The sequence below is a fragment of the Oxyura jamaicensis genome, chromosome 2, assembly GCF_011077185.1.
Source record: "Oxyura jamaicensis isolate SHBP4307 breed ruddy duck chromosome 2, BPBGC_Ojam_1.0, whole genome shotgun sequence".
In the NCBI taxonomy this organism is placed as follows: Eukaryota; Metazoa; Chordata; class Aves; order Anseriformes; family Anatidae; genus Oxyura; species Oxyura jamaicensis.
The window spans coordinates 77,113,296-77,122,151 of record NC_048894.1 but is presented as its reverse complement, the minus strand read 5'-3'; the positions used below and the strand labels follow the sequence as shown (position 1 = coordinate 77,122,151).

Genomic DNA, 8,856 nt, shown 5'->3' with positions numbered 1-8,856 from the left:
AAAAAAAAAAAAAAAAAAAAAAAAAAAAAAAAAAAAAAAAGTCACAAATCCTGTGTAGAGGGAATGTATAAATGTTCCTCTTAGTTCTGAGAAAACCCTTTTGGTCAATGAAGTTAACACTGTGTTTAGAAATGATTAAAAGTGTCACTTTAAACTGTACCTACTTTCACTTTGACACTGATAAGGAAACTCCTGCTGACTAAATGTTTTAAATGAAATTATTCACTTGAGGAATGTCAGACCCTCTGCTTTAAATGTTGCTTCCCACTGTAGCTTTAATGAAAAGCCTGACTTTAAAAAATAAGTAATTGTAATTTCTTTTCCTATGAACATGCATATCTTCAAATCTACCTGCATCTGCATTAAAAATACTGTATTAAAAATAACGTGATGCCTTTCTTTCACTAACTGCTGCATCAAACTTTGTTCTGGTGACACAGCAGCACATAAGCTTTACTGAAACCTGTGGCAAGTTTCTGATGATTTTGTGACATGAGATTGAACTTCAGTAATTTTATTCCTTGCCAGACCTAAATGTTTAACAATTTTCACAGCAGTCAATCAAGCCTGTTTCTTTTTAGCTTGTTCTTTCTCTCTCTCTCTGGTGTAAACTGGGAGCAATCTTCACTGAATTCAGTGGAGTTATAATAGTCTAATGTCTCTCTAAGGGGAGGGTAAGTCCACTTCAGTGCTAGACTTGCTTTCTGACAGCTGCCTTCAAATGAGCAGGTAAAGAGTCAAAAAACCTACAGCCCTAAACAATACTGACAGAGCATGATAGAGGCAGCCAAACTGCTAAAAGGCAGAAACCCTGTCAATCAACATGATGACGACTATGACTATGACTATTTGTTTCTTTGGCCTGCTACTCAGTCACTTTCTTGTGACCTCAGGTTAGACAGAGGTCTAACACTATACAGTACCCAAAGGTATTCACGTGCCTGTTCTCTATCCCTTTAACATAAATAACTCTCACTGAGTTTTGGGCAGAATTATTTTTTCAGAATTTTGGTGGATAATGACTACTAATTTTGAAAAAACACATCACAATTTGGCACTCCTATTGTTGTAAACAATTGAATATTATGAGATAATATGAAATTTTCCTTATAATTTTTGGCAATGTCTCCTTGTTTATTTTTGACAGATTTATTTGTACCATGACCACTTATTCTTCATGTATGTAGCAGGTGTGTGATGTGTTTCACCTTGTGATAAGGAAATGAAGTATATGACTTTTCAGGGTACCTATTTTTCATACTTCTGGATTTAAAACAAAGGGAGTTTTTCACTATATATAATATACTTTGCAGCCTGTATTCACTGTGTCTGTATTAAGATGAAGTAGCATAGTTATGATAGGAATTCAATGGAAGAAATTCATAAATATTTGTATTGAGAATTTTCTGTAGAAAATATCAGGAATGTTACAATGTGTTAGAGATACATGTTTCTGTGTTGTATAGATGAATTTTAAGTGGCTTAATTTCTGCTTTTCAAAAGCATCTATTTTTGTTCTTCAGTGACTTCTTTCCCATTTTCTAATTTCTTTTATACTTTGACAGTACACGTGTTTTAATTCTTTAATTAAAGTATAATTTTGATTAAGATTGGTTGGCTTGTAAGAAATTTTCCATTGCTAATCTCAGTTAAATTGATCTCCTTATGCATGTTTGTTTTTGAGTATATGCAGCTTCTCCATGTTTTGCTCTCCCTAACTTACATTCTTGGCTTTATGTGCTCTGGTGCCTCATGGTTTCCACTGACCAGATCTTTGCTTCCATCTGCTTCACTTTTTTTTTTTTTTTTTTTTTTTTGTATTCACAGAAAATATTAAATGAAATATAATGTCTGGTCTGCACTTTTGCCTTTCTTTTTTATAGCATTAGTCATTAACAGATGCTCACATGTATTTGTGTAGCTGCTTATAGTGATCTTACTATTAGCACTGTCAAAGACAGTGAATTCCAAATCACAGACAGTGACTTGGAATCAGAAACCAGAACTCATGGGATCTTCATAAACTTCAAAACCTTTTTTTTTTTTTTTTTTTTTTTTTTTTATAATATGTATATATATACACATATATAAATGGTACTGTTGCATAGACTCTACCATAGAATTATACGAGCCTATTTTTTAATTAGCTTTGCTGTAAATGTGGGATATAATACCGGATTGAACTCCTGGATGCAGGAGCTGAATGCATCCTTGGCAATTTTGTTAATGTTAGCAGGTGCCATTGACTCTGGAGGGATGAAAGGCTTTGCAGGGAGAAATAGATAGACTGGAGCACTGGGTAATCGTCAGTGGTAAGAAATCCAACAATCATGTTCAACTCTTCTCCCTGGTATCTAATGATAAGACATGTGGGAATAGCTCAGCATTGTGTCAGGAGCAGTTCAGAATAGATGTCAGGAAAAATTCTATAACAAGAGGGTAGTTAGACACTGGAAGAGGCTTCCTAGGGAGGTGGTTGCTGCCCCATATCTTTCCATGTTTCAGAGGCATTTGGATATGCTCTAACTCTGGGTCAGCCCCAAAGTGGTCTGATGTTGAGAATCTGTCCAGCACATTTTTAAGTGTGCATTCAAGATGCATGCAGCCAAAATACTTGAGCAGCTAATCTTCAATAAGTAATTAAAAATAGAAATCAAGATCAGGAAAACTTTATTCAAGTGTCACTGAATGAGATGTAGTCTGGTGATTTTTTTCCATCCTCCACTACTCAGGGCTTAATTAAAAATAAATAAATAATGCATTCAGCTCTTAAAATGTACTCATGTGGTACCCATTTTGCAGAGTTATTTAAAATAAATCAACCCAATGTATGCCAGCTATAACTTTAAACTTCAGAAATAATAAAAAAGAAATCCACTATGGGTAATTGAAAATGTAAATGAAAATTTTCAAGTGAAAAAAATATTTTGCAACAGTGTTTATTATTATGTGTATTAATATTATGGTATCATGAGGTAAGAATGGATGGTGTGAAAAGATTAAAGTAAAAAATAAAAAATAAAAAAATAAAAAAATATTTTTAAAAACTATTTTTGAGCTTTAGACCTCACAGTTCCAGATTTTTCTGAGTGATCTTGAGAGATTTGTAAGTAAAGTTTCATACATCCACAAGAATCTAAGACTTTAAAAATACACCAAGTTCAAAAGATTTGGAATGAAATATCTAGTGGTGGCAACAACATTGTTTCAGGCTCTGATCAACATCTCTTACATTTGTAAAGGTGTCTTATGCTTTAGGACTTATCATGACACAAGCAGAGCTTAGTGAGTTTTGGATTTAAAAACTTTCATCTTTAAGATGAAAGTGTTAATATAAGGTGTTTGTGACATAGTACTCAGATGAAGGTTCTCTCTTTCTCCAACTTACAATTCCACAAAAAATATTTTTATTGACTTTTGGGAGTCTATAGTTTATAATGGAAATACAAACTTCAGTGAACTTCCACAAAGCAGCAAAGCCTGAGGAATTGAGAACATTGCAGGCTGCTGTGTTTCTTCATAGCTCAATTGAAAGAGTACATAAAAGGTACAGAACAGTCTGATCTTGCAAGGCTTCTGTGCTTCTTCATCTGGAGAAGTGCATGCATTTATAAGGATAGTAGATGAAGTGAGACAGAGGTTCAAGGAGACATGCTCCTGGTTTGATGGTCGGGCTTCCAGGGCTGAAAGTCAGCAAAAATAAAGAAATAATCCCAGGATTATTATTATTATTATTATTATTATTATTATTATTATTATTATTATTATTCAGATGTGAAAAAAATCTTTTAACTTTGTTTTTGAAAAAATCAGAAATATAAAAGAAAATTCAGATGTGTCATAAAGTTTTTGATTGATTCTACTTCAATTATTATTTAGAACATATATTTTTTCCTCTAGCAATCAAAAGATTGTTGTTTTCAAATTACAAAAAGTAAAGAACAATTGATGCAAATTTCCTTGTGACTCTTGAACTTTCACTGCATTCAGATTAACTGCGGAGTTAGAAGCCCAGGAGACAAATTTTGCTTGGCCAGATACAGAATCAGTATATATATCTGTGCTCCACACCTGTGCAAAATGAGCATGTTAATCTGGGTTAGCACACTTTTTGGACCATTTCATAAAGCTTCATTCTGGTGGATATTTCAGTATCTATTCTTTAGTACTCAAACACCAAGTTTATGATTACTCAAAAAAGTGTCAAAGCCTTGAGAATTAATAGCTTATTACCTTTTACAGACACATGTTGCAGCATGGTTTTAGGTCAAAAATAATAATTTAAATAAGAAATAATACTAGTAAAGTATTGAAACTAATAAATCACATTTGGCTTTTTAATTAACTTATGAACATGTTTTATACAATACTATTTATTGACTTCTAATATGATATGGTGTGGTTAACAGTTCAGCTATCTCTCCATTTCCCATCAGCGGAGGGAAATATTCAAATATTCCTTAGAATAGATAAACTGGCATAGTAGATGTTATGATAGCTCAGAATAAAACTGTTTGTTTGTTTGTTTGTTTTCAAAAAGACTTGCCCTCTACCCCAGCTCTAGGCTCTTTTATTTTAGATTTGACTGATCTTGTTGTAGCTCCTGAACTTGCTTCTGGGATTCAGGGATTCATATGTTAATAGCATTGTGTACCCGAATGTGAAAATAGCCATAAAATAAATAAGCCATTCAGACTAAACCAAATCAAATTAAATTAGTTTTGTGTAGATTATTTTTTGTAGGTAAATCCTCAGTTGGACAAGTTTAGGGTGCTGTTTTGTTTGTTTGTTTGTGTGTTTTTGTTTTGTTTATTTTGTTTTGATTTTTTCCAACACATATTTCAATCAGTAAAAGTGAAGATGCTCCCAACGTGTATATAATATCATCATATTTGAGACTAAAATGAATTAAGGTACTTGAAAACAAGTAGTGAAACTGAGTCATTTTGACTTTAAGCTGCTTAACACCTTAATTGTTTGTGTCTAAAAGCACTACAATCAATCAACTTTTATCCAAGTTCAAAATGAATTATTCTATACTTAACATTAATTTTCCTGTTTTACACAGGAGGAAGAATATAATCCAGATACATTTAAAGAAACTGTATTCATCCTGCTGGCTCTTTGTTTGTTCTTGGTTTACAAGTAAAGAGTTTACCACTGCTCTCAACAATCAGGAATGGTGCCAGTTCATCATTGTGTAAATGAGTATAAAAGAGATTATTTCAGAACTGTCAGATGGGACATTCAGATTAAAAAGATGATTGTGGGAACTGCAGAGAACAGAAACAGCCCTATCATAGAGTGACCAATTGTGAAGCTGCTCTAACATTTCAAAATAATTGCAAATTGTGGGATTAATTTAAAATCAAGGACAAATGTTATTGGCGTTTACAGAAGCCTACAAAAAACAAGTAGATTCAATTTACACTTTATTTATGACACACATATATACTTTCTCTCCATAAAATATTATATCTCAGAGAAATTAATGTACTTGAAATTAATGTACTAGTGTAGCTATATATCTTTGTAAGCACAATATATTATGTGTGTGGAAATAATTACAATTTCAGATGTAAAAGTCAATACTGCTAGATTGAATTCAAGAATGCTAAATGCAACTCCCTGTCACATCAGTAAGATGATATAAAAGATATTATTTCAGCTAGCAGAACTCCATTTTAAACAATTAAAATGACTCTTCCAAGACATGTAGGCTCTGTGGTTATGCATTACCATCACTAAATGAATATCTGAAGTCAGAAGTCTAATTCTTCTAGTATCCTACTAGAGACCAGAAGATGATCTCCATTTTAGGAATGGAAGGACCACAATAAGTTTAGGTTTGCTGAATTGCCAATAGCAGTTCTGTATTTCTTGAACGACTTGTAGAAGCAGACAAAGAAAACTAGGTTCCCAAATCAAGCATCTAATTCAAGGTTGCCATGAGTACAGCTCACAGAGTTCAGCTAGCAGAGGCAGCCACCAGGCATAATATTCTAGGCAGCAAGTTTGTACAAAAGGTTGTGCACAAGGGGCTGGCAGCCCTGTTGGGAACAGCATCCCAGGGTTCCACACTAAGGTGATATTCCATGGGGCACAGTCCTCAGCACCAATTGGAACAACTTACCTGTTAACATCATATGACTTGGCTCAAATGGATCTACTTAGGGAGCTCTGCATGTCTGGAGCTTCAATGGTGCCTGGGGGAGATGGTGTCCTTGCCTGCAGAAGTTATGTAGGAAGTGCGTCACCAAGCAATGGAGCTGCAGGGGGAAGTCAGCAAACCCTGCAGCATCAGAGATTGAGGTTGATCAGATCTTCTTGGAGACCTTGAGGGTACAAGTACCTGTACAACAATCAACTGTACTGAAAAAGAGGCAGGTAGAGTCTGTGCTCTGTGGGCTGGGGAGTGGGGGGTCCCATGATAACAAAGGTTGGAAACTAGTGACTTCTGGCACTAGGAGGAAGTCTCCTGGTTCACTTGCATGTAACACAAGGGGCTGAGTGCCCTAGGAGCAGATAAGGCACTGGGTTCTTTGTGCAATGAAGCATCTAACTGTGACCTCTCAGCCTGAGCCATTCAACAGCACCAAGAGGAAGGGGAAGCTGACACCAGTGGGACACTTTCTGCTGCACTGGATAGAGGCCCCCATCTGATGATATGATCTATTGTCTTGGAAGGTTTATTGCTTGCCAGGGCTTTGAATATGGGGCATCGTAAAAAGACTGCTGAGTCTTGTTGGGCCTTCAGACTGCTGTACCTCTGCTGCTCTTCCATGTGGGTGCCAATGGAACTGCCAGAGTAGACCTGGAATATATCAGTTACAGAGCACCTGAGGAGAGGGTGAAGGGCCTGCGTGACCAGGTGATTTTCTTCTTAATCCTGTCAGTGATAGGGAAGGGCTTGACAAGAAATGAATGTATACTTTATGTCAGCAACAATTTGCATAGTTGATGTTGACAGCAGAGGTTTTTTTTTTTTTTTTTTTTTTTTTGAGGGTCAAAGACTGCTAGGAAGAGACAGGGTCTGCAAGACTAGGCAGGACAGAAGTATCTCTGCCAATGGGCTGGCCAACCTGGTGAAGAGAATTTTAAATGAGCAACAGTAGAGGAGGGAGAAGATGACCCACAGTCAAGTGGTAAAATGGTGAACTAGGTTGACAAGCTGTGTGCAATGTGATACGGAGAAGACAGGCCTCATAATCAATTTAAAAGTTCAAGTGGGCACCAGATCAAGTGTTTCAGGTTTTCACAGCAAAGAAAGCCAGAAGCATCCTGGCCTGCATTAGCAAGAGCATTGCCAGCAGATGGAGAGACATGACTTTACAGGTAACAAAAACAGGTAATAAAAAAGGGAAAAGTACAGGGGCATCAGAGGAGGAGGTGGTGGTGGTGGGGATGGGGTCACCAAAGGAAGTGTTCTTTTCAAAATTTTATCTTTTCATTTAGAGTATCTACCAACAGTCTTGCCTGGATTATTGTTGAATTAAAAATTCAGAAGGGGATAAGTTTGGACCCTCTAGCATGTAAATGCTCTCCTAGGGCAACTGCACCTGCACATGTTATGCCTTTTCAATGCAATGGGTAACTGGTTTAATTTAGTTAACAGGCTGATGCTTTAGGCATACTGCTCCACTGGTTTGCACATGATTCCAGCTTTAATACTTTTCTAAAGTTTAAATTAGAATTTTGACTGCTGCTGAACTTTTGAAATTGCTTTATCTGATATATAATTTCAGTAGCTCAATGCCAGTAAAAATGCTAATTATTACTTAAGTCCAAATGTAAGTTGAGTTTGTGAAATGCAATAAAGTCAGATTTTCTAAGCATTTTTATAATGTCCTTCTGCAAAAGTCATAAAATTTTAAGATACTAATAATTCTGCTACTTGACAACATTATGAATTATGAACAAAGCATATACTCTTTTCATACCCTTTTTGAAAGATGTTTTAAATGCAAGTGATAAGCAAACATTTCAAGTTCTTAAAATACAGTGTCCTTGGTCCAATTGGCTTTAATAAAATGAAGTCCACTCTGTGGGCTTCCACAGAGTTGTACAGAGTTGTATAAAGGAGAATAATAATAATAATAATAATAATAATAATAAAAGACAGAGATTATGGAAGTAAAATGCGTAGAAAGATATTTTCCATTAATGACATTTCTATGCAAGAAAAAAAAAAAAAAAAAAAAAAAGTGGGAAGAAAAGTCAGATGATCAGAACGTGATTCATAGTGCTTTTGCTTGTTTTTGTTTTTAAATTTTGTAACAAAATAATCTACCAAACACCTGAACCATGGCAGTGATGGTTATTAATGCCTTCTGATGACTGTGTTCAGCTATTTATTTTAATTAAATCAGTTCTGAGCTTGATAGAAGCTCATGGTGGTGTATTTCTCTTTGCACTTTTCCACTTTTCTCTAAAAGCAAACTAACATGCAAAGGACTGAACAAGGATCTTGCTTCACAGAGAATGTTAATGAGTGGTAGTGAAGAGGCTGATATTTTTCTGTCTGGTCCAAGAACAGTGAAAACGTCTATCTCAGATCTAAGGCTAATGTTGACTACATTTAAAACTAAATTTGTATTCCTTTTATTTCTGTCTGAAAACCTGAGTTTGAGCTGTGCATCTGACCAATTTTATTCAAGTATTCTTCGTCTTCCTCCAAACATACACAAACACACAAAACAACAACAACAACAACAACAACAAATTGTAATTCCAGGTCTTTCTAAGTTAGCTGTCACAGATTGGCAACTAATCATTCTATTTCTGAGACACAGGATGTACTTTTAGATTCAGTGTAAAACAATGCCTTTCCTTGGGAAGACACTCTCAGCATTTGCT

General features: G+C 35.3%; 1 long non-coding RNA gene across 1 annotated transcript in view; it reads left to right on the top strand.

Annotated features, from left to right (window-relative positions):
• LOC118162830 overlaps positions 1-8,091 on the top strand; it is a 20,070-nt gene extending 11,979 nt beyond the window's left edge. Inside the window, exons 2-3 of the long non-coding RNA XR_004748655.1 lie at positions 5,069-5,145; positions 6,688-8,091. This is a non-coding gene — a long non-coding RNA (uncharacterized LOC118162830). The remainder of the gene's footprint in view (positions 1-5,068; positions 5,146-6,687) is intronic.
• The last annotated feature ends 765 nt before the right edge of the window (positions 8,092-8,856 follow it).